This window comes from Schistocerca piceifrons, chromosome 6 (genome assembly GCF_021461385.2).
Source record: "Schistocerca piceifrons isolate TAMUIC-IGC-003096 chromosome 6, iqSchPice1.1, whole genome shotgun sequence".
In the NCBI taxonomy this organism is placed as follows: Eukaryota; Metazoa; Arthropoda; class Insecta; order Orthoptera; family Acrididae; genus Schistocerca; species Schistocerca piceifrons.
The window spans coordinates 529,971,197-529,997,590 of record NC_060143.1 but is presented as its reverse complement, the minus strand read 5'-3'; the positions used below and the strand labels follow the sequence as shown (position 1 = coordinate 529,997,590).

Below are 26,394 nucleotides of genomic sequence, written 5' to 3'. Positions count from 1 at the left end.
AATGAATACAGAATACGGACTGAGAGTAAACCGAAGAAAGACGAAAGTAATGACAAGTAGCAGAAATGAGAACAGCGAGAACTAAAAATTTCTGCAACCTGAAAACCGCAGGAAAATTTATGAACTTCCTGAACGTGGCCAGTCGCAGAAATCCGCTCGGGTGTGTTCATCTGAGGATGCGGGATTGTCGGTTCTGCGAATTGCGGGTAACGACTTTCACATCATGCCTCTACCAACGCATGGTTAGAGTCTGCAGAATTTTCAGATTCCGTCGGAAATACCCGTGGCCCGTCACTAAAATCAGCTCGAGTGCGGCCAGCTATTATAAAGATTAATGCGGACCCGAGACTACGCCATAATACAAATACACAGGTTTTTAGCGGAATATGTTATTGTATTTACAAAGAATGCTTGCTACATGCCACATTTGAAATCCCACTGCATGATTCACACCTTACTCACCGGGACCTGATACCTTACCTACAAAGTTACACTTAAAACACACTGTATTCCGTACCACCTGTTTCCAATGATTTACGGAATACAATCGTCCAATTTTTTTGTCGGTTAGTGTTCCCAGTCCCTGAGCGGAGAAAATCTCCAACCCGGCCGGGAATGGAACCCGGGCCCAGTACATGGGAGGCAAGCACGTTACCACCCATCTAGGCAGGCGGAAAGTCTCTGATAATAAGTTATCGTAATTTGTTGCTAATGTGTGTTGCCACCATTGTACCTTTAGAGTTGCGTAACCCTATTTGGCCCTATGAGGAGGCTGTACAGTTGATACACGCAAGTATCCACGTCGTAACAGCAACATCCTGCCAGACTTGTGTGTTTGACGCCAAGTCAGTTTGATGACTACAAGAATTAAGTTTCCACAAAATGCGGAAACAGGTCTGACAAGTTTTACTGTGGACGCAGTTTACTAGGATCTCTGATGGAGATATACAGGGTGATTCAAAAAGAATACCACAACTTTAGGAATTTAAAACTCTGCAACGACAAAAGGCAGAGCTAAGCACTATCTGTCGGCGAATTAAGGGAGCTATAAAGTTTCATTTAGTTGTACATTTGTTCGCTTGAGGCGCTGTTGACTAGGCGTCAGCGTCAGTTGATGCTAAGATGGCGACCGCTCAACAGAAAGCTTTTTGTGTTATTGAGTACGGCAGAAGTGAATCGACGACAGTTGTTCAGCGTGCATTTCGAACGAAGTATGGTGTTAAACCTCCTGATAGGTGGTGTATTAAACGTTGGTATAAACAGTTTATAGAGAATGGGTGTTTGTGCAAAGGGAAAAGTTCTGGACGGCCGAGAACGAGTGATGAAAATGTAGCACGCATCCAGCAAGCATTTGTTCGCAGCCCAGGAAAAACGACTCGCAGAGCTAGCAGAGAGCTGCAAATTCCACAATCAACTGTATGGAGAGTCCTACGAAAAAGGTTAGTTATGAAACCTGAACGTCAACTACCCGAGGCGATGGATCGGCCGCCAGGCAGCCCGTGACAGAGCACTTCATCACTGGCCTCCAAGAAGCCCTGATCTTACCCCCTGCGATTTTTTCTTATGGGAGTATGTTAAGGATACGGTGTTTCGGCCACCTCTCCCAGCCACCATTGATGATTTGAAACGAGAAATAACAGCAGCTATCCAAACTGTTACGCCTGATACGCTACAGAGAGTGTGGAACGAGTTGGAGTATCGGGTTGATATTGCTCGTGTGTCTGGAGGGGGCCATATTGAACATCTCTGAACTTGATTTTGAGTGAAAAAAACCTTTTTAAATACTCTCTGTAATGATGTATAACAGAAGGTTATATTATGTTTCTTTCATTAAATACACATTTTTAAAGTTGTGGTATTCTTTTTGAATCACCCTGTATATAGCACAGAAGATCATCTCGCTAGTTTCGTTATTAATTATTGACAGTAACGCGACATTCGTTCATTCGCAGAAAAATAACACGGAATGCGGCTTTCCATTCAATGAGTCAGAGTGTGAATCTTTCCCGTTGAAGAGAATAATCAGTATCTATAGTGATTAATCGAAATGATATCGCTCGCGGGCAGTGAATTTACGGTGTTCACATTCGAAACATTATCCTACACAGAGACGATCTGTTTCAGCAGAAACGACGTACTGAATCACAAGGCACTGAAGTCACTAATGATCCCAGAATGACATGGAAGTGTTGAGCTAACATTCGTAAATCCACAGTTCATGATATTCTACACAAATTTTTGCATGTAACGTGCTATGTAAATTGAATGCTAGCTGATTTTGTCGGAAAAATTTGATTGAGATCACGCTGCAACGTTCCAAAAATGATTTTGAGACTGTCTAATAGTATTAACAAGCGGTAATCTTATTAATGGAGTGCATAACTACAGACCTAATAATTGGAGAATATCAAGGAAGTCTTAGGTCAATACGGACACACTCAGCCCAAATTATGAAGATGAAACTAAAGTTCAGGCACCGAAAGCCTGTCATAAAAATCTACCCTGCGTATTCGTTAGCTTTACAATGCAAAACTAACAAAGCTTAGACCTGGAAAACCTTGGATGCTTCAAAACAAATACTAACAAAAAAAAATCGATCAATTTTGGCAGACACGAGTGTTGAATCACAAGGTCATTAGGCACAAGTGAGCCTCGAATGATAACGAAAATGGGTAGCACGTTTCATGATATCCCGTGCCATACGATCTTTCCTTTTCTTCGTATAACTGCAGCACTTTTAAAACACGGTAAACTCGATTGAATAAAGAGGCAAAGCTGTCACCACATCCTTGTCCTTCTGAGGCGAAAGCAGTGAGACTAGAAATCGATACGTGTCAGGCGTTTATACTTTGTCATTTTGAATGGTGGTTGGTCTGTGGGAGTGCGTGTGTCGATAGTTATTACCTCGCGTCTTCGCTCTCAGTATTCTATAAGCTCACTCGCCGGCCGAGAGAGGGGGTGGCCGGGGAAGGCGATTTAAGCTTGGCCGGTGACTGTGTGTGAGGCTGCGCGGCGGATTTAAGATCTGCATTGATGTTTGTTTTCAAGCGGCACAGGTTATATGGAACTGTCTCTGACAAAGGAAGACAGCCTGGACTTATGAATGCTAGTCAGCTTCTGTAACGAATGTTAACTGGTTGTCGTCAAGAAACGGTTGCATGGTGAGCAATTTGTGGACCTTCTACTCCCTGTCTTATCGAAGATGATTTATAATGTCACCGGTATAATAGATGACTCACCTTCAGTATCGTATGGATAAGCTGTTAAAGCAAATATTAATACTGCAGTTCGACTACCGAGACAGTACTGTTTTCTTATGGGTCGAGTTAGTAAGACTTGTATTAACTGGATATATGTACCTCCCTGAATTTGTCGTTTTAATTCTACAGAGTTTAGTAGTATATTAAAGTTGAAACAAATGAGCCCTCGGTCACTATTATTTTTAGTCTTATTGACCAGGTTTCAACACTTCTAAGAGTGCCTTCATCAGAATTAAAACAATTAAAATGGCCTATAACATAGTTACAAATTTATAGGAAAAGACCTTTTTATATAAAAAGTGTAAGTATTGACTAACAGTAAAAGACAGAGGCAGTACTTACATGTCACATGTATATATCTTAAGCCTGCGTTTAAATGCATGCTTTATCTGTTGTAATACTGGTCACTGTTGTCTGGCATCTAATTATTGTGGTTTTGAGGGTTTTACTGGTCGGCCATTCAACCGCAGTTAACCTGATGCTACTAGAGCGGATAAGCTCTTGAAAAGCTACTGAATGGGAGTTAGGAAAATCACTGGAAGCTTTGCATTGTCACCAACAAGCGGAAGCAATCTATGGTGACTAAATTTAGAAAGGATTTGCAGGAGAAATAAAATTAATTTTTTTCTATCTGCCCTTGTTCATGAAACGCATTTAACATTCAGTTCGCTGACACTTGATATTTCACTAGATATGGCATTTCTCTTTTATTCCTTATGTTTATAATGTAAGTCGAGTAATGTCACATTTCAGCGAAACATCCTTGCATGCATATTTATTTTAAAATAGGATTCATTGCATAACTGAAACTGAATAACAGTGCCTTCCACTTCACTAAGAGCCTTCAGAGGATCAGTCACTGTGTTTTCTTTTAATCTGGTTGCGTGTTTTGTTATTATGGATGCACTGGGACTAGAAATTTTATAAGTGCATTATTCTCTAAATGCAATACGGCGCCTTTTACGAAAACATGCCAAATAGTGATAGCATTGCACAGCCTCCTGGTTCGTGATCTCCTTCTGCGAATGCAGTTATCCCGTTCTTGAATTTTCTTCAGTAGTTTTTAAAGGTTGTCTCACGATCTTACATGCAAAATTCTTTGTAACTGTGTGTTAAAATGCCATCTGCGTTTCCTCTTCTCATTCTGGAATTTCCTTCAGTAATTTAAAAAAGGTTATCTGTTGATCTTTTGGCTAAAAATTTCGTAACTGTGTGTTAAACAATTATCAATAAAATCTGGTGCAGTATTCATGACAATTTCCAGTCCGTTTATGCCCCCCTCCACCCACCCACCCCCACTCCTCCTCCTCCTTAGCAGTGGCTGTGTGCCCAAAATGTAATGTATTAATATTTCGAACATTTATAGATTTATTGAGTCCGCACTGACATGTCAAAAGCGTTCCGCGAGTCGACCACGGCGAACCATTACGGGCATGTAGGGGCAGTAAGCCACATGCAGGATATTCCCAGTATGTATACTTCCACACGTGTGTGCGGGGCGTGGGCGATAACTACAATGACAGTATCGCAACCCCAAGGTATAATTAGTGTTGTTTGTTGTTGTTGTGGTCTTGAGTCCGGAGACTGATTTGATGCAGCTCTCCATGCTACTCTACCCTGTGCAAGCTTCTTTATCTCCAAGTACTTACTGCAGCCTACATCCTTCTGAATCTGCTTAGTGTATTCATCTCTTGGTCTACCTGTGAGGGGTCCGTAGGCCCTTACTATAGCTTTGCACTCGGCACAGGTCGATAGGGCGAACAATCGATTGTGACGTGTTGCGAGATCGAGTGGAGATGCGCCAGTGTGGTTGGCGGGAATGGTGTGTGTGTGAAGGCCATTGTTGAAACACAGGGTCTTTAATCGAGAAGGGTGTCACCATCGCCGTGGCTAGACCCCTAAATAATAAATTAATAACGGGAAGTGATGAAGTATCACTATGAAAGTGATCAGTGACGTTACTAGTGCTGATATTTGGTTTCGCGTCTACCGCGTCGGCCTAACCTTGGATTGCAGTGTTGGATGCAGTGATGGATTAGCGTGTGACGATAATGGAAAATGAAGAAATCCTGTGCTGAGATTAGCCGTAATTAGATATGTATGACGAAGGCAGCGGCTGTCTCCTTTTTGTGTTTTGAGAAGAATATAAGTTCGTAGTTAGTAAAACTGTGTTGGTGTTCCTTATTACCAGACATTCAGTATTACAGTATTGAACAGCTGTCTCCTTTTTGTGTTTTGAGAAGAATATAAGTTCGTAATTAGTAAAACTGTGTTGGTGTTCCTTATTACCAGACATGCAGTATTACAGTATTGAACAGAACGAACTGGACAGTAACAACTCCCGTAGCAGTCAATTCCGATTACCAGCCCCATTAGGTTCACGGCCATGTTATTAATAAATATTGGGCTGCTATTCGATCAGATCAGGTCGGGATAATAAGCGGAGCTGTAGCACCACATTTCGAAAGCTTCTATTCTCTTCTTGTCCAAACTATTTATCGTCCATGTTTCACTTCCATACATGGATACACTCCATACAAATACTTTCAGAAACGACTTCCTGACACTTAAATCTATACTCGATGTTAAATTTCTATTCTCCAGAGGCGTCTTCCTTGACATTGCCAGACAGCATTTTCCATCCTCTCTATTTCTCTTCTCCAGAGGCGCTTTCCTTGCCATTGCCAGACAACATTTAATATTCTCTCTACTTAGACCATCATAAGTTACTTCTATTAGTGTACAGAAATGAAGTTTCGTGAGGGTAATACATATGGCTGACCGATAATGGTAGCCAGATAGCAAACAGAAGCCGCTCGAAATACGTGCTTTTGCTTCAAGAATTAATAACCGAACGTAAGGGGTTCAACTGCGAGAAGATGGCTCAAATGGCTCTGAGCACTATGGGACTGAGGTCTGAGGTCATCAGTCCCCTAGAACTTAGAACTACTTAAACCTAACTAAGGACATCACACATATCCATGCCCGAGGCAGGATTCGAACCTGCGACCGTAGCGGTCGCTCGGTTCCAAACTGAAGCGACTAGAACCGCTCGGCCACAGCGGCCGGCAACTGCGAGAAGACGACGTAAGCTGTTTCTCCCAGCAGGAAAGATATCTCTCCGTTTCGGTGCTGCATGCGCACGCATTTAACAAACGTGCCTGCGATGTACTAGCTTTTGGGAAACGAAGAGGATCTTTGTAGGTTCTAGTACATCACAGGCTGATCTAAACTCGAGATAAGCCATTACAAATTGGATCTGCTGGTACATTAATAACGGGTGTAACTTCCAGAATGTTCCCAGAATTAAATTTTCACTCTGCAGCGGAGTGTGCGCTGATATGAAACTTGCAGCGGAGTGTGCGCTGATATGAAACTTCGTGGCAGATTAAAACTGTGTGTCAGGCCTAGACTCGAACTCGGGACGTTTGCCTTTCGTGGGCAAGTGCTCTACCACCTGAGCTACCCAAGCACGACTCGAGACCCATCCTCACAGTTTCAGTTCTACCAGTACCTCGTTTCCTACCTCCCAAACCTCACAGGAGCTCTTCTGCGAACCTTGCGGAACTAGCACTCTTCGACAGGAAAATGTTGAATGCAAGCATGCAAACGTGACCGAACAGACCAAGGCAACATGTCGACGCTCAGTATAGCATGTTGGCTTACAATAACGGTATGTGATCGAGTGTAATCCTGTTGGGAAACATACACTGTGGTGCTCTTCAGGAATCGTTGGATACGAGGTCCGCCAGTTATGCAAAACACCGTTTTTCTCAGTACCCAAACATGTTTCTGCACCACTGTGCCATCATCAGTGGGTTTTCGTTTTTATTTATTCTGCAATGTGAGCATTTTTGTTAAATGATTATAAAATTGTGTGCATTTTTAGTTCAAACAACAGATTTTTTTTTTTTTTTTTTTTTTTTTTTTGTAAATACCTTTACATTTTGTGTGTATGAATTTTCTGGATCACTTGTGTGTTAATTCAAATGTTCAAATGTGTGTGAAATCTTATGGGACTTAACTGCTAAGGTCATCGGTCCCTAAGCTTACACACTACTTAACCTAAATTATCCTAAGGACGAACACACACACCCATGCCCGAGGGAGGACTAGAACATCCACCGGGATCAGCCGCACATGTGTGTTAATTACTACAGGTAGCTTGTCATCTGCAACCAAACGATGTTGATAAGAAAGTTTTTTGCTGGGAGTTAACCAGTCTTCTAGAATGTTAACTCCCAGCAATAAACTTTCTCATCAACCTCGTTTGGTTGCAGATGACAAGCTACCTGTAGTAATTAACACACAAGTGATCCAGAAAATTCATGCACACCAAATGTAAAGGTATTTACAAAAAAGAAACGATCTGTTGTTTGAACACAATTTTATAATCATTTAACAAAAATGTTCACATTGCAGAATAAATAAAAACGAAAACCACTGATGATGGCACAGTAGTGCCGAAACATGTTTGGGTACTGAGAAAAACGGTGTTTTGCATAACTGGCGGACCTCGCATCCAACGATTTTAACTGCAAACACGGCCAATACAAGGAGGTGCAAATCAAAATGATGGAGAACTCTTAAGGAATGTCAGCACAACAGGTCGAATTACCATACTGACGTGCAGTATGACAGTCGGGGTGCGTGGGATAATCACGAGAGCGCTCCTGGTGTCATACGAAATCGCACCCCAGACCTTAACTCCAAGTGTAGGAGCTGTACGTCTAGCATGCGGACAGACTGACGGCAGCTCTCGAGTGGTCTCCTTCTAACCAACACACGACCATCACTGGCACGGAGGCAGAAGCAGCTTTCATCAGAAAACACAACAGACCTCCAATTAGCTCTCCAGTGAGCTCTCGCTTGACACCACTTTAGTCGTAAATGGCAGTGGTGTGGGATCAGTGAAACGCACGCTACAGGGCGTCTGGCTCGGAGCTGTCATGAAAATAACTGGTGTGCAACAGTTCATTGCGTCACTGTTGTGCCAATTGCTGCTCAGATTGCTGCTGCAGATGCAGTGGGATGCTCCAGAGCAATACGGCGAACACAATGGTCTTCCCTCTCGGTAGTGCCATATGGTCGTCCGGAGCCCGGTCTTCTTGGAACCGTACATTCTGGTGACCACTGCTGCAGCAAACATGTAAAATCGCTATATTTGTGCCACGTCTCTCTGAAATATCGCTTAGGTCGGTATTACACATCAAATTTCTTTGTCAAATATCTTTGTCAAAAATCTTTGTCAAAGATATTTGACGGTGTAATAGGGAACTTTGTCAAATGTCGTCAAACATTTGATTAAATCTAGGACCTCACTGTAGATTTGATCAAAGAAGTCGCTTGTCTTCTGTTCAGTGCAATGTAACATGTTACCACATGGAGCTCTAGCATCGCTGCAGCGTTCTGTCGTCTGTAGTGTTTTTATATACATTGCTGGTAAATATAATTGGTGTGTGCCGACAACTACAAAATTAATAGAGATGTATGAAGCTGATGAGGCGCTTAACAACGTGAGGCACCCTGAATACAAAAATAGATTAAGAAGATTGGAGACCTGACCTGACCTAACCTAACCTAACCTGACCTAACCTAACCCTCTCCTGTAGCAAGGAATCGGAGTGTTACAGTGAGCCTGACTTCTGCAAATGTAGTAGTTCTTAAATGAGTATTGTGCTTTGTGATATGAGGACACACTTCACTGAGCACATACAGACATGTATGCTCATCCATTCTTAAGTAATTGATGTAAGACTTGACGTCCTCCACTACAAGCTCACGTAACAAGTCTTTTTGAATGCTTTTATCTTGTCGTCGTAAAACCCACGGCTTCACCCAGGTATGTTTCCTTTTTTTCCCCCGCTTCTCATCCGCATATGCACATAGTGCAATTGTGGTACGTGCAACTGCTGTGGGTAAAGCCGGCCAGAGTGGCCGAGCGGTTCTAGGCGCTTCAGTCTGGAACCGCGCGACCGCTACGGTCGCAGGTTCGAATCCTACCGTGGGCATGGATGTGTGTGATGTCCTTAGGTTACTTAGGTTTACGTAGTTCTAAGTTCTAGGGGACTGATGACCTCAGATGTTAAGTCCCATAGTGCTCAGAGCCATTTTTGCTGTGGGTAATAACAAGTTGTTATTGTTGTCAGCCATCTTGAAATTTGACGAAAAATATGATGACAGTGTAATACCACCTCTTGCGCTATGTCAAATATCTTTGTCAAATATATTTGACGGAATATTTGGTCACATCTTTGATCAAATCTTTGACAAAGAAATTTGATAGTGTAATACCGGCATTAGGAACATCCAGCTTGTAGTACACTATCTCGTTCAAACTCGGTCAGGTGTTGATAATGGCGTATTTGTCACAGCAAAGCCATTCTTGACTAACATCAGCCCACCAAGTCCAATCTCAAAGATGGCTAACGGTCAAGACCGTTACAGCACATATTTGAGATCAGTTCCATCCTCATAGTGCAACTCGTATGCGACTGGCGCGAAATTTTGAACAGACATCATCTTTCAGATGTAGATGCACGCCTACCAACTTACGTTTATGCTGCACAACTCCTTCTTGGTCGGGCGATTTATCTTTCCGACAGTGTTTTCACAAAGTATCAAGTGGTGTAGGAGAAGTCAAGACGAAGAATTTTATGTAAGACACTTGTGGTCTATCGAGCCGGAAAACAGCCTCAGACTTACCTACGACATGCAGTTAAGCTGCAGCATACGTGCACTGCACAGGATTTTCAATCTCCTTTCTTCCTTTTATGCCATCGTGTTAGTCGTGCACTTACACATTGTAAAATTGACGTTTGTGTAAGTTTTACCTCTCAATTTTGTGAATTATAACAGCGTAAAGTTAACACTAAAATGGTTTTGTTTCTCTGGCCTTCTTACAAAGAGAGAACTCTGCTTGAAGGGTCCAGTTTATACTGAATTAGAAACGTAATTTTTGCGTAACCTGTTCATTACCCTCACAGGAAAAGTCAGCTCACAAATGTTAAAGAAAGCCGGCGGCATAAGAGGGCTAAAAGATATTAAAAATCTCATTCGGTGCGCATGCGCTGCAACTTATTTGTTTTTTGTATGCCAGTCTGAGTTGTTCTCCCAACTTGAAGGACCAAAAGTATATTGCGTAAAAATATTCGTCCCCGGTTTCCCTACACCGCTGCGTTGTTACAAATTATTGTTAACACCCTTTATATGCACTTACGTATGTATGTATGTTAGTGAACCATCTACATCTACATGGATACTCTGCAAATCACATCTAAGTGCCTGGCAGAGAGTTCATCGAACCACTTTCACAATTCTTTATTGTTCCAATCTCGTATAGCGCGCGGAAAGAATAAACACCTGTATCTTTCCGTACGAGCTCTGATTTCCCTTATTTTATAGTGGTGATCGTTCCTCCCTATGTAGGTCGGTGTGAACAAAATATTTTCGCATTCGGAGGAGGAAGTTGGTGATTGGATTTCGCGAGAAGGTTCCATCGCAACGAAAAACGCCTTTCTTTTAATGATTTCCAGCCCAAATCGTGTATCATTTCTGTGACACTCTCTCCCATATTTCGCGATAATACAAAACGTGCTGCCTTTCTTTGAACTTTTTCGATGTACTCCGTCAGTCCTATCTGGTAAGGATCCCACACAGCGCAGCAGTATTCTAAGAGAGAACGGACAAGCGCAGTGTAGGCAGTCTCCTTAGTAGGACTGTTATATTTTCTAAGTGTCCTGCCAATAAAACGCAGTCTTTGGTTAGCCTTCCCCACAACATTTTATATGTGTTCTTTCCAATTTAAGTTGATCGTAATTGTAATACCTAGGTATTTAGTTGAATTTACGGCTTTTAGATTAGATTTAGATTTATCGTGTAACCGAAGTTTAACGAGTTCCTTTTAGCACTCATGTGGATGACCATTTCCGATTGCTGAACATGTACAGAATACGGGCACGTCGTCAAAAGATTTGTACTTTCACCTACATCTACATCTACATACATACTCCGCAATCCACCATACGGTGCGTGGCGGAGGGTACATTGTACCGCCGGCCGCGGTGGTCTCGCGGTTCTAGGCGCGCAGTCCGGAACCGCGCGACTGCTACGGTCGCGGGTTCGAATCCTGCCTCGGGCATGGATGTGTGTGATGTCCTTAGGTTAGTTAGGTTTAAGTAGTTCTAAGTTCTAGGGAACTGATGACCACAGCTGTTAAGTCCCATAGCGCTCAGAGCCATTTTTTTACATTGTACCACAACTAGCATCTTCTCTCCCTGTTCCACTCTCAAACAGAACAAGGGAAAAATGACTGCCTATATGCCTCTGCACGAGCCCTAATCTCTCTTATCTTATCTTTGTGGTCTTTCCGCGAAATGTAAGTTGGCGGCAGTAAAATTGTACTGCAGTCAGCCTCAAATAGTGGTCCTCTAAATTTCCTCAGTAGCGATTCACGAAAGAACGCCTCCTTTCCACTAGAGACTCCCACTGGAGTTCTGAAGCATTTCCGTAACACCCGCGTGATGATCAAACCTACCAGAAACAAATCTAGCAGCCCGCCTCTGAATTGCTTCTATGTCCTCCCTCAATTCGACCTGATAGGGATCCCAAACGCGCGAGCAGTATTCAAGAATAGGTCGTATTAGTGTTTTATTCCCAAAATTCTACCAACGAACCGAAGATGACTATCCGCCTTCCCCACAACTGCCATTACATGCTTGTTCCACTTCATATCGCTCTGCAGTGTTACGCCCAAATATTTAATCGACGTGACTGTGTCAAGCGCTACACTACTAATTGAGTATTCAAACGTTACAGGATTCTTTCTCCCATTCATCTGCATTAATTTACATTTATCAATATTTAGAGTTAGCTGCCATTCTTTACACCAATCACAAATCCTGTCCAGGTCATCTTGTATCCTCCTACAGTCACTCAACGACGACACCTTCCCGTACACCACAGCATCATCAGCAAACAGCTGCACATTGCTATCCACACTATCCAAAAGATCATTTGTGTAGATAGAAAACAACAGCGGACCTACCACACTTCCCTGGGGCACTCCAGATGATACCCTCACCTCCGATGAACACTCACCATCGAGGACAACTTTCACAAAACATCTCCTGATTCAAAGCTATGAAACAGCTAAATACCACATCCACGTTCACCAGCGTCTCAGTAAATTATTTACAATGATATTCTGCTTGACCAGAGAAGTAGCTTGGGATCTGATCTTTTCTTCGGGTACTTGTCTTTATGTACGAGTAAAGCGATAAGTGGTTCCCCCCCAGCCGCCTTCCAAAGTACCGTTAAAGCCCACTACTTCCCCCGACTGACGCGCGTGGCCGGAAGCCAGAAAAAAAGCCGAATTTTCAGCTTCCTTGTTACGCGCTGAAAGGATACTGATTACGGACGAAAGGGAGGGCTCGTCTGCCGATAAAAACAGACCAGCAGGCGCCGTACATTGTTGCTGGCGGGGTCTTAAACGGGGCGCTATGCCGGCGGAGCCTCCTGCGAGGCATTAGCTCGGCATTATATTCAATTTCCCCGCGGAGCGGAACACAGGCACGGATGGGACGCCGAGCGCAGTGTTTACAGTGCGGCCACAAAAAGCTGGACCGTTCCGTTCCGCGCCGGCTCGCCCGATGAATTTTAAGAGGACCTGCTGCGTAATTCCCGGTGATTGGATATCCCGTCAGGCGGCGCGCGTCCGCTCCTAATTTGACCGACCGGCCGACCGGAGACAGCTTATCGGTCGCTGTCGGCAGAACACGGTACGGCCTGTTATCAGAAGCGGCCAAGTCATTGTTGACGGACAGGTCGCCCAGCCGGGGGGATTAAATGTCGTCGTAGTCCTCGTCACAGCGTCGTGGGCGAGGTGGGTCGTCGACCCCTGTTGCGACTTGAGGTATTATTACCATATTAGAGGAAGTACCCACTACGGTCCAGGTGGTACGTTCGGCATGCCGCAGGAACCTGTCTCCCCAAAGGTAGGCTGCAGTGGTACGACCTTCGGCTCCTGCGGAGACCCAGACTTATTTCAGATTTGACTAATTTTAAGAAAGATAGTGTGGTGTGCGTACTGTAAGACCTTCGGTACACACACCATCAGATAATTTGACTTGTCGCTCTAACGAAGCAGGCGAGTGTCAGCAATATGTCTCGTGGTCTTATCGTGGCGTGTTTATCTTCTGCCGTTAGGTCAGACGATAGAAATCCCACTTGCACGCTTAGAGTAGCAGATTGACGGTGACCAACTTTAAACAGAACTTGATTAATTTTCAAACATATTTATTAAAATAATAACTAGCATAAACATTACTTAACTGGATTCTGGATGCTATTTACAATTGACAATCTGAAGTTCCTTTGGTCTTGGTACGTTAATCTTATTCTCACATATATCTGATACTTGACAAAGTGGCTATACATTTATCTTCATGGCTATGTACAGGAATATGATAATCTTCTTAGGTGCAGACTGAAACTTGACTATAGACTGGTACAGACAAATTCAGACTAATGCAGACTAATGCAGACTGGTGCAGACAAATGCAGACTGAGTAATCGGAGGTCTGTACACTCATTATAATACCTCACGCGTTCAAGTACCACTGCGCGAGTGTGATCTGCGAGAAAAAAAGGTTCTACCTTAGCAGCAGTGTCATTGGCTGCGTTACATATTAATACGCGGATCGGTGGAAGCAGAATTTGGTCCGTCTCTAAGGCAGCGCCATCTCGTAGTGCGGAGACGGACGAGTGCTGTGCCTGCGCTGTTGTGCTTAGCGGGGCACGCTCTAGTGGGAATGTTGTGTACGCGCTGACTATGCGGAACTATGCACACAACAGATAGTACACCAGATTTCACATTCCTATCTCCTGTTTTTTAACATTTTAGATGTGCATCACCGTTTTACCGTTGTTTACACTGATGGCTCCAAACAGGAGAATTTCCTTGGCTGTTCTGTAGTGTTCCCTGATCACGTCACCCGGATTCGCTTCCCCGATGAAAATACCGTTTTCGCAGCGGAGCTCCACGCGATCCTGAAGGCACTGGAGCGGATGAATCGTGTTCGGGGCAATCGATTTCTCCTCAGCTCCGATTCTCTTAGTGCCTTGCAATCATTGTAGAATCTGTACCCAACTGAGGAGATGGTTCAAATGGTTCAAATGGCTCTGAACACTATGGGACCTAACTTCTGAGGTCATCAGTCCCCTAGAACTTAGAACTACTTAAACCTAACTAACCTAAGGACATCACACACATCCATGCCCAAGGCAGGATTCGAACCTGTGACCGTAGCGCCTAGAACCGCTCGGCCACTCAGGCCGGCTGAGGAAATGGTCCAGCTGATATATGACCAACTGTACTTGCTACAACGGCGGAGCAAGGAGGTGTCCTTGTGCCGGGTGCATGGTCATGTAGGAATATGGGGCAATGAACAGGCCGATCGGGCTGCCAAGGAAGCCTGCAGAGAGCAGTATGTGGTCCAGTGTCCTATTCCCTTGCAGTCTTGTCATTTCTCCACTCCACAAGGAGTGCTTGGAGTTGTGGGAGGAAGAATAGCTGCCGGTGACGGCCAATAAACTGCAGTTGGTGAAGTCAACAAGTCGGCCGGTTGCTCAGGCGGGAAGAAGTGACCCTCACGCGTCTTCGGATGGGGCACTGTCCTCTCACACATAGCTTTCTATTACGGCGCGAGGATCCCCCGTTTTGTGATGCTTATGGTGTGCACATCTCTGTCCGGCACATTTTATACGGTGATGCAAGGGCAGAAGCATAAGTTGATGGGGATCTGCCCTGTGTTTTAGCTAATGATGAGACGTGTGTGTCTAGGCTTTTAAAGTTTTGTGATGTGTCTAGACTCTGGCCTAAACTTTTAGGCTGGAGGTTTTAGTGTATTGCAAAGTGGCTGGCTTCTCCCTTTTTTCCTTGCGGTCAGCCAGCCATTTCCACCTGCAATATTGTTTTAGCTCCCTCTACCACTTTCCTCCTGTGTTGTCCATGTTTTAGTGCTGGCGGCATGCTTCGTCCCACGCTTCGGTGTGGGCAGGCACATAGTTTTCCAACCTTTGTAATCTGTGTTTTACGTTCTGTTTTATCTTCCTGTTCTGGGTACTTTCTTGACACCTGTCTCAATCTGTTACTGAGCGGGCGCTGAAGACCTCGCCGTCGTGCGCCCATACAACTCTCTCCATCCACACATCCATCTTCTTAATACTCGTATGGAATAACCTCGAAATACAGCCAGCAGTACGTACAAGGGATGGACAAGAAAATATGAACACTTGACGTATACACAATATTCATTTATTAATAAGGAGTTAGGCTACCAGGGGCTTTGAGAACAGCTGCAATTCTTCGCGGAGTAGATTCTTGGAGTATCTGAATAGTTCCCAACAGAACGTTCTCCCATTCTTGTGCCAAAAACATCCGCCAATTGCTTCGACGATATTCGAGAGGGAAATCTGCTCCTCACTCTCTGCTTTACAACACCCCACAACGGTCCAGTGATGTTGAGGTCTGGCAGTTGTGCTGGCCAATGAAGATGTTTGATGATATTCTGATGCTCCACAAATCACACCTGATCTCTTCTGGCTCTGTGTATAGGTGAATTATTATCTAGGAATATGGCAATGTTTGCCCGCAACATAGCAGTCGTAGCAAGCAGTTCACTAGCGAAGATGTCGATACATTCATTCGTAGTAATGCGTCTGGTGAGGGTAATGATAGGACCAGCTGAATACCAGAAGTAAGCCGCCCAAATCATAACGAAACCTTCCCCTTGCTTGACTGCAGGAAACAGGTAGGCTATATCATAGGACTCTCTTGGGTTTCTCCATACGTAAACCCGTCCGTTTGTAGGAAACAATGTAAACGATGATTCATCGGACCGTACCAGATTCTTCCAGTCATCAAGTGTGAAGGTTTTACGAGGGTAATCCCAAAAGTAAGGTCTCCTCCTTTTTTATAAGTACATAAACCAGTTTATTTCTACAATGGTTTACATCAGTCTACAGCTTCAACATTTAGCTATTTTCCGACATAATCACCATTTCTGTCGATGCATTTTTGTAGACCCTGCGGCAGTTTTTGTATGCCCATGTCATAAGAGCTCGCCGCCATGCTGTTCAGAGAGTTATGAACCTCTTCTTTCACCTCGTTCTTTTAACCTGGGGAACAGGTGATAGTCACTGGGCGCCATGTCAGGACTATAGAGTGGGTGGGTGACTATGTTCCACTAAAACTGTTGCAGGAGAGCAACGGTTTGCCGAACGATGTGTGGGCGAGCGTTGTCATGGAGAATGTGTACGAAAATGGTTCTGAGCACTATGGGACTCAACTGCTGAGGTCATTAGTCCCCTAGAACTTAGAACTAGTTAAACCTAACTAACCTAAGGACATCACACACATCCATGCCCGAGGCAGGATTCGAACCTGCGGCCGTAGCGGTCTCGCGGTTCCAGACTGCAGCGCCAGAACCGCGCGGCCACTTCGGCCGGCGAGAATGTGTACGCCCTTGCTCAACATTCCTCTTCTCCGGTTCTGAATTGCCCGTTTGAGTTTTTTCAGGGTCTCACAGTACCTGTCAGCGTTAATTGTGGTCCCAACGATTCAGATCCGACGACGAGGTGAAAGAAGAGTTTCATAACTTTCTGAACAGCATAGCGACGAGCTGGTATGACATGGGCATACAAAAACTGCCACAGCGTCTACATAAGTGCATCGACAGAAATGGTGATTATGTCGAAAAATAGCTAAATGTTCAAGCTGTAAACTGATGTAAACCATTGCAGAAATAAACAGGTCTATGCACTTATAAAAAAATTGGAGACCTTAGTTTTGGGATTACTCTCGTATTACAACTGCATCGCTTCTTTTGCAGATTTGAGTTGGCTTCCGTTATTAACGGTTCCGAAATTATAGCTCTTCCATAATTGTTAGCCTTGTGAAGATCCCGCCGTAGTGTTTTTGTCGGTACAACACTATTCACCTGAGTGTTGAGTTCTACAGTCACTTTTACCGCGATAATTTTTTTGTTGTCTGACCACAATATTTTTTAAATCCTCGTTTATCTCTGGCAGTTAACTTCGGCTCTCGCCCACTATTCCTGTTCGGCGACGATGTTGAACCATGTTTTGCGTATACTGTCATTACCGTGGACACTTGCGTACGTTAAACGTTAAACAGTTCATCCGCTTTCAACATAGATGCTCCCGCTAACCGCGCAGCAAGGAACTGAATTTTTGGAAGTCTGAGAGATCACACATTTCACCCATCGCTTGCGTTAACGCTTGCAGAACAAAGCCTGTATCTAAGGCGACGTACCTATTCTTCAGAAGCCCGAAAGCTACAACCACAGAGATCGTTCTCACATACATCCGAAGATAATTTCTTTTATACAAGTTGTTGTACACATTCACTTCCCCACCGTGGGCATAAATCTGTAACATACCAATTAAATACTGTTATTTCCGCAAACCAATTCCGAAATCAGTTATAACCAGATTAGTTGACTTTCCAGTAGCCATACCGATTGCCATACCGACCCATAGATTACGTTTAACTGCTGTGATTTTCACGATCCGTTAGTTCGGATAGTTGCAATATCTTTCTTCTTTGGATACACTCAGTTTGCGTACCGTTCGTTTCTTTGTAAATATTGACCCTTGAATGTTAAATATTCGTCACTTATATGTGACAGATTTAGCCTCATAAATTTCATGCATTTGCACTTTTTAGTTATAATTTGCGCTTTTTGTTGGTCGGACATTGTCCTCAGTTCCGCAGAGCCGAAAGAAATGCTCTCTGGTTCGAAATATCCTTTTTTCAAACGAAATGCAGATGTAGTTAAATTCCAACATTCACTGCATTGACCTGCCTATAACTTTCTAATTAACGAATGTTTCTGTATTAATGAAGACTTTGAACTACTTTAATATCACCGAACAGATTAAGAAAGTCCACTTACTAAGTTTGTAAACTGTTTGAATCCAATGATAGCTTTCATCTCTGTAAAAGCCAATCTTTTATTTAATTATCGACTTCTGTAAGGACGCAGTAACTTTTACCATTACCACTTCTTCAAAAAAATACTTTTCACAACATTTCCAAAATAAATCAAGACACAATTTCATTAAAATATGAATTCGCCTTACCATGTATTTTTGCCACCGAGAAGATCAGTATTGGTACGACTGAATAGTTTGTATCACTGCAAGGTACCGATTGTCGAATACGCCCTGGCGCGTGGTAGGTCTGTGTGGCAGCTTGAAACCTGGTTGTTGTTTCCGCATCCCTCGTTTCAGAACTCCACAGCTGTTTGTCGCGCATACCCAATGTGGCAGACGAGGTCAAAGGAGATACATTTATCTTTGAGCCACCGCAGAGGCGGGCAACAGACTAGTCTTCGTATGGCAGTAGCATCTTTGAATTCCCGCGATCACGTGGAACAAATTCGAATAAGGTTGATGTACACTTCCGGCGTCGGCACTATTTATGTGATGTGCAACTGTTGACAAAGGCGCAACGAATCGCGACAAATAAAGTCGACCAATCATGAGTCAATTGTAGATAGTAAGTGAGAATGTCTTTCATCATTTCTTTCGCTTCGTACACAAAGTTAGCTGATATTTCGGGTAACGTGGTTAGGCAGGAACCTCAGCGCTCAGTTTATGGTGGGAGTGAAGCGAGTAGCAATATTTACGTGAAAGGGCACTTGCTGTGTCGCAAATTATCATGCCGCGAGAAATGCTCTCACACTGGAAGTGTAATTTCACGACTGCGGATAACTGAACCATGATTCCTCGTTTTTAGATTGTTGGTTATCACGTATGAGATATATCTATCATTTTCAAATACGTCACCATTTTGCAGATTTTCATTACCATGCATAATAATAATACCAAACCTTAAATTTTAAATTCCTGCGAGAGAAACAAAATACCAGCTAACTATATTTACTAAGTGAAAGAAATGAAGAACGTCGTTCGCCTTGACTGTCAACGTCTAACTCACGATTGGTTGATTTCATATCTTGTGATTCATCAGGCTGGTATCATCTGCTGCACGTTACGAAAATGCTGTCGACACCGTAAGTTCACTTTCACGTTCGAGTAAGAGCAGGGTGGAATCGAAGAAATATCTTATTATGACGATTCTAGAGAAGCGGGTTTTATGTCCATATCTCTGCAAAATCCCTATTTAATTTCTTTAAAATCCTGATTTAATGTCTTTCTTTAAACTTCTGTCTTTTGTTTGCGTTGATTTCGTTTGCGAAGATTAGAAGCTGATTTTGCAAATTACTCTCAAACGTGGTATCCTAGTGTAACCTTTCTTCAGCAGTTGCCGAATACACCACCACTGTCACGATTGTAATATGGAGTAAATAAACGACTTACATGTTACCTAAACCTTGCATGTAATAATGTATTTCCTCTCCCATCTTTCGTTAACATCCACCGAATAGAGGTCAAAGTAGTTGCTGATCAAGCTATCTGCCCTGTTTTGGTCGTGTCTGTTCCTCTCCTGAATGGCAGCAAGCAGTAGTTCTTTCTACTAACATACAGACACGCATGAATCTTCAGTCACGAAAGGTGTTTGTTCAGCATCACTATCCGACAACCATGTGAATCTCGACTATAATCTCTATTAAACCAGATGAAGCTATCACATACTGTTATTATGTACATTATCAACCAGCATGTCACTTTTTCTCCCTCTTTTACGTTGTTTACTGTTGTTGGACCCTGTAGATAAATTAGACCCACACACGTAGGCACTAAGTCAAATTCCATCTATAATTCAATAAATCATTCTTAGTTATATAACCCCCCCCCCCCCCTCCCACCATGAACCATAGACTTTGTCGTTGGTGGGGAGGCTTGCGTGCCTCAGCGATACAGATAGCCGTACCGTAGGTGCAACCACAACGGAAGGATATCTGTTGAGAGGCCAGACAAACGTGTGGTTACTGAAGAGGGGCAGCAGCCTTTTCAGTAGTTGCAGGGGCAACAGTCTGGATAATTGACTTATCTGGCCCTGTAACACTAACAATAACCAAAACGGCCTTGCTGTGCTGGTACTGCGAACGGCTGAAAGCAAGGGGAAACTACAGCCGTAATTTTTCCCGAGGGCATGCAGCTTTACTGTATGGTTAAATGATGATGGCGTCCTCTTGGGTAAAATATTCCAGAGGTAAAATAGTGCCCATTCGGATCTTCGGGCGGGGACTACTCAGGAGGACGTCGTTATCAGGAGAAAGAAAACTGGCGTTCTGCGGATCGGAGCGTGGAATGTCAGATCCCTTAATCGGGCAGGTAGGTTAGAAAATTTAGAAAGGGAAACGGATAGGTTAAAGTTAGATATAGTGGGAATTAGCGAAGTTCGGTGGCAGGAGGAATACGACTTTTGGTCAGGTGAATACAGAGTTATACATACAAAATCAAATAGAGGTAATGTAGCAGTAGGTTTAATAATTAATAAAAAATTGGAGTGCAGGTAAGCTACTAGAAACAGCCTTATTGTGGCCAAGATAGACACGAAGCCCACGCCTACTACAGTAGTACAAGTTTATCTGCCAACTAGCTCTGCAGATGACGAAGAAATTGAAGAAATGTATTATGAGATAATAGACGAAAATTTAATAGTCATGGGTGACTGGAATTCGATAGTAGGAAAAGGAAGAGAAGGAAACGTAGTAGGTGAATATGGATTGGGGGTAAGAAATGAAAGAGAAAGCTGCCTGGTAGAATTTTGCACAGGGCATAACTTAATCATAACTAACACTTGGTTCAAGAATCATAAAAGAAGCGTCTATACTTGTAGGAAGCCTGGAGATACTGGCAGGTTTCAGATAGATTATATAATGGTAAGACAGAGATTTAGGAACCACATTTTAAATTGTAAGATATTTCCAGGGGCAGATGGGGACTCTGGTTATGAACTGTAGTTATGATTACGTTTTAACTGAAGATATTGCAAAGAGTTGGGATTTTAGGGAGATGGGACCTGGACAAACTGACCAAACTGTAGTTATGAACTGTAGTTATGATTAAGTTTTAACTGAAGATACTGCAAAGAGGTGGGAATTTACGGAGATGGGACCTGGATAAACTGACTAAACCAGAGATCGTGCAGAGTTTCAGGGAGAGCTAAGAGAACAATTGAAAAGAATGGGCTAAAAAAATACAGTAGGAGAAGAATGGGTAGCTCTGAGGGATGAAGTGGAGAAGGTAGCAGAGGATCAAGTAGGTAAAAAGGCGAGAGCTCATAGAAATCCTTGTTTGACAGAAGAAATATTGAATTTAATTGATGAAAGGAGAAAATATAAAAATGCAGTGAATGAAGCAGGCAAAAAGGAATACAAAAGTCTCAAACATCAGATCGACAGAAAATGCAAAATGGCTAAACAGGCATGGCTAGAGGAAAATGTAAGGATGTAGAGGCTTATCTCACTAGGGGTAAGATAGATACTGCCCACAGGAAAATTAAAGAGACCTTTGGAGATAAGAGAACCACTTGTATGAATATCAAGAGCTCAGGTGGAAACCCAGTTCTAAGCAAAGAAGGGAAAACAGAAAGGTGGAAGTAGTATATAGACGGTCTATACAAGGGCGACGTTCTTGAGGGCAATATTATGGAAATGGAAGAGGATGTAGATGAAGATGAAATAGGAGATATGATACTGCGTGAAGCGTTTGACAGAGCACTGAAAGACCTAAGTCGAAACAAGGCCCAGGGAGTAGACAACATTCCATTAGAACTACTGACGGCCTTGGGAGAGCCAGTCCTGACAAAACTCTACCATCTGGTGAGCAAGATGTATGAAACAGGCGAAATACCCTCAGACGTCAAGAAGAATATAATAATTCCAATCCCAAAGAAAGCATGTGTTGACGTATGTGAAAATTACCGAACTATCAGGTTAATAAGTCACAGCTGCAAAATACTGGCACGAATTCTTTACAGACGAATGGAAAAACTGGTAGAAGCCGACTTCGGGGAAGATCAGTTTGGATTCCGTAGAAATATTGAAACACGTGAGGCATTAATGACCCTACGACTTATCGTAGACGCTAGATTAAGAAAAGGCAAGCCTACGTTTCTAGCATTTTTAGACTTAGAGAAAGCTTTTGACAATGTTGACTGGAATACTCTCTTTCAAATTCTGAAGGTGGCAGGGGTAAGATACAGGGAGCGAAAGGCTTTTTACAATTTGTTCAGAAACCAGATGGCAGTTATAAGAGTCGAGGGACATTAAAGGGAAACAGTTGTTGGGAAGGGAGTGAGTCAGGATTTTAGCCTCTCCCCGATGTTATTCAATCTGTATATTGAACAAGCAGTAAAGGAAACAAAAGAAAAATTCGAAGTAGGCGTTGAAAACCATGGAGAAGAAATAAAAACTTTGAGGTTCGCCGATGACATTGTAATTCTGTCAGAGACAGCAAAGGACTTGGAAGAGCAGTTGAACGGAATGGATGGTGTCTTGAAGGAAGGATATAAGATGAACATCAACAAAAGCAAAACGAGGATAATGGAATGTAGTCAAATTAAATCGGGTGATGCTGAGGGAATTAGATTAGGAAATGAGACACTTAAAGTAGTAAAGGAGTTTTGCTATTTGGGGAGCAAAATAACTGATGATGGTCGAAGTAGAGAGGTTATAAAATGTAGACTGGCAATGGCAAGGAAAGCGTTTCTGAAGAAGAGAAATTTGTTAACATCGAGTATAGATATAAGTGTCAGGAAGTCATTTCTGAAAGTATTTGTATGGAGTGTAGCCATGTATGGAAGTGAAACATGGACGATAAATAGTTTGGACAAGAAGAGAATAGAAGCTTTCGAAATGTGGTGCTACAGAAGAAAGCTGAATCAGATTCAGAAGGATTTAGACTACAGTACGTACTGGGAGATGAAGAAGTTTGCACAGGATAGAGTAGCATGGAGAGCTGCATCAAACTAGTCTCAGGACTGAAGACCACAACAACAACAGTTATGCGATAGTGTTGCCAGTTCAGGATTTTGTGCCCGAACTGATCTCTACAGTAAGTCCCATAAATGTTCGCTGGGATTCATGTCAGTTGATCTGGGTGGCCAAATCATTCGCTCGAATTTTCCAAAATGTTCTGACGTGGCGCATTGTCATCCATAAAAATTCCATCGTTTGGGAACATGAAGCCCATGGCTGGTTGCAAATAGTCTCCAAGTAGCCGAATATAGCCAGTTCCATTCAATTATAGGTTTAGTTGAACACGAGGACCCAGTCCATAAAGACAGCCCATGTCACTATGGAGCCACCACCAGCTTGCACAGTCTTGTTGACAACTTGGGTCCATGGCTTCATGGGGACTGCGCCACACTCGAACCATAACATCAACTCTTACCAACTGAAATCTGGACTCATCTGACCGGGTCATGTTTCTAGAGTCCAGTAGAGTCCAACCACTATGGTCAGAACCCAGGAGAGGCGCTGCAGGTGATGTCGTGCTGTTGGCAAAGGTACTCGCGTCGGTTGTCTGGTGCCGTAGCCCGTTAAGGCCAAATTTAGCAGCATTGTCCTAACGGATGCGTTCGTCGTACGTCCCACATTGATTTCTGCGGGTTATTTCACGCAGTGCTGCTTGTCTTTTAGCACTGACAGCTACTCTACAGAAACGCCGCTGGTGTCAGTCGTTAAGTGAAGCTCGTTGGCCACTGATTTGTCTGTGGTGAGAAGTTATGCCTCAAATTTGGTATTCTCGGCACACTCTGGACACTGTGGCTATCGGAATACTCAATTTCCCAACGATTTCCGAGGTGGAATACCCCATGGGTCTAGCTCCAACTACCAATCCGCGTTCAAAGTCTGTTAATTCCCGCCACACTGCCATAATCGCGTTGGACAGCCTTTCACATGAAACACCTGAATACAAATGACAGCCCCGCAATGAGCTTCCCTTTCATACCTTGCGTATGCGATACTACTGCCATCTGTAAACGTTTCAATACAATTTCATATTCCAGTTTTGAATTATGGTATTAAGTCTTAATTTGCTACAGTCTTTTTCTCTAATTACAAAATTCACTCCGGAAAATAAAGGTTTTTCCAAATGAAAAGAATATGCCAAGGTACAACATGGTCATACATATTATTACTGTAGTGCACACCAACAATCAGTAAGTGAAATCAATTTAAGTCGAACTATAATCAAAAACCATCCAGAAGTTAAACACATTTTGAAATTGAAGCTATCGGAAACTAATAGAAATTTCTATTTTCAATACAGGTAAAATTATTAAGATGCTAACGAAACTCAATTAAGTTGCTAGTATCCCATGTTCCATGGTAAAACAACGTCTTCTTTTTCAGGGCACCCCGGAGACTGAGTTTTTGTGTTGTCCTCATCATTTCATCATCATTCGAAAAAGTTGCGTGACTGGACTGCGAAAAGATTGGGAATTTGTACGGGCGCTGATTGCCACGCATTTGAGCGCCCCACAAACCAAATATCATCATCATCATCATCATCGCCATTTTCAAGCTACAAAATGGTGGATGACTGATGAAATATTGCTTTACAATCCACACTTTACATAGCTAGTTTTAGAAATATATAAAGTTTTATTTGCTATACAATTAAGTAACTGGAGAATTAGGACCATATTCCAAATAGTTTTAATACACTGTACAACACTGAAATGTGTAGCACTCCAAATATTTCCAAAGGTTGCACAAAGCACAACGTCATGTCTTGTACCAACAAAAACAGCAGAAAATGGCAGGAACTCCGTACGGATGTCTCTAGTGCGCATTCCTTCATGCGATTCTAAAACCAATCGCTAGACTGACGTCCAGACCAAAACGTATCATCAGTTCGTAGATACGTTATGTTCTAGGTACACACGTTCGGGACCTTTACAAGGGGGTGGAACCCACTGCTGACGTGATATATGAAGAAGTGGCTCTAATTCTGGAGGACATGAGAGACATAGTATTAGGGTCACATTGTTATAAAGGTAAATGAAGACCTACAATCCTAATACTGTCTTACATATGAGAGCATGTCATTCACGGTGATCACTAACATCTGACGCTGTTCACGCCCATTATAAACCTGCCAGCCCTGACAAGAATACCAACAGGAGCAACACTAATTCACTCTCACGATCGTTCCACCTGTCTCAGAGAATCTCAGTTCGAATCAGTTATATACCCACCATGTGTACGTCTTCGAGGTAACACTGTCATCAAACTGTGTCTTATGAGTGCTTAACTTTTTATGTCGGGCAAAATCACTCAGCAGTGGTGTACCTCACTAAACCAAAAATAATTCTCTCGCTTGCAAGACAGCTGCAGAATGATTACACAGACTACGGCAGCTAGGAAACCCGCAGCAACACAATGAACACTAAACAATGTATTCTATCTCTCTCTCATTCTCTCTTTGAGTCAAGCGCATCCACGCCTGTCGCACTAACGATTTGCCAGCGTGCTAACCTCTGTTTGCTTTACAATGGGTGGTTTAGAGGAAGGCATTGCCCACTGTAGTACCTTATACCTATGTTACAACGCTTTGACAGACATGCAAATCACTGCAACGCAGATGCAAGTGATTTGGTAGGACTGTGGGCGTGTGAAATGGGATGTGCTGGTGGTTTTACTGGACGTAAATTTCAAGTCACCATTTATTGATAAACAATAACATATAACACACCACCGTAATATCAATACACAATAGTTGATCATAACACAGTTTAAGATCAGACTACATATTGTCACATGCGGCCGGCCACTGTGGTCGAGCGGTTCTAGGAGCTTCAGGCTGGAATCGCACTGTTGCTACGGTCGTAGGTTCGAATCCTGCCTCGGGCATGGATGTGTGGGTTGTCCTTAGGTTAGTTAGATTTAAGTATAGGGCACTGATGACCTCAGATGTTAGGTCCCAAAGTGCTTAGAGCCATTCGAACCATTCTCATATTCGCCATGTATAAAAAAAGGAAAACAAATCTTTCGTCTTGCAAGTCACTAGAAACATTTACAAGATAGATCAAGATTTCTATTAAAACCACTCTCTGACATACAACTCTAATGAGATAGATAGGAAACATATGTCAACTGGCTCCACATACGAGGGCTATTCAGAAAGT

At 43.0% G+C, this 26,394-nt stretch overlaps 1 protein-coding gene across 1 annotated transcript in view; it reads right to left on the bottom strand.

Annotated features, from left to right (window-relative positions):
• Positions 1–26,394, bottom strand: part of LOC124802915 — a 647,078-nt gene that overhangs the window by 197,863 nt on the left and 422,821 nt on the right. The window lies entirely within an intron of this gene.